This window comes from Tupaia chinensis, unplaced genomic scaffold (genome assembly GCF_000334495.1).
Source record: "Tupaia chinensis unplaced genomic scaffold, TupChi_1.0 Scaffold144010_1, whole genome shotgun sequence".
Taxonomy (NCBI): domain Eukaryota; kingdom Metazoa; phylum Chordata; class Mammalia; order Scandentia; family Tupaiidae; genus Tupaia; species Tupaia belangeri.
Window position 1 is genome coordinate 305,491 of NW_006203862.1, and position 476 is coordinate 305,966.

Below are 476 nucleotides of genomic sequence, written 5' to 3' on the forward strand. Positions count from 1 at the left end.
TGGAATTGACCATTGTTAGATGTGCAGGCTGAACATACCTTTTAAAATTATTTATAGAAGAAAGAAAATATCTGTGAAGAAACTTTGCTGTATTAAAAGTTCTAGCCTTTTAGCAAAAGGACAAAAAAAAATTCTCATTCTAGACTTTTGCTTCTCCATTATCATATATTTGCTTCTTGATTTAAGTACTACTTAATAGATCAAATTTCATCTGAGAGCTAAATCTCAGCGTAATTCAGGGGAGAAACAAATGGTCAAAAAGGCATTCCCAGGGGGGCAGCAGGCAGAGTAGTGGTTAAGGCACTGGACTCCCACATGGCCAACCATGGTTCAAGTCCTGGACCTGGTCATTGACACTCATGCCAGGCATGTGTACATATGTGCCCAAAATCCCAGGAGGAGAATGGAGGAGAAGGGATTGTGGTGTGGCCATTCCCCCAGTGGGGGTGATTTCTTGCTTTCTCTCTCTCTCTCTC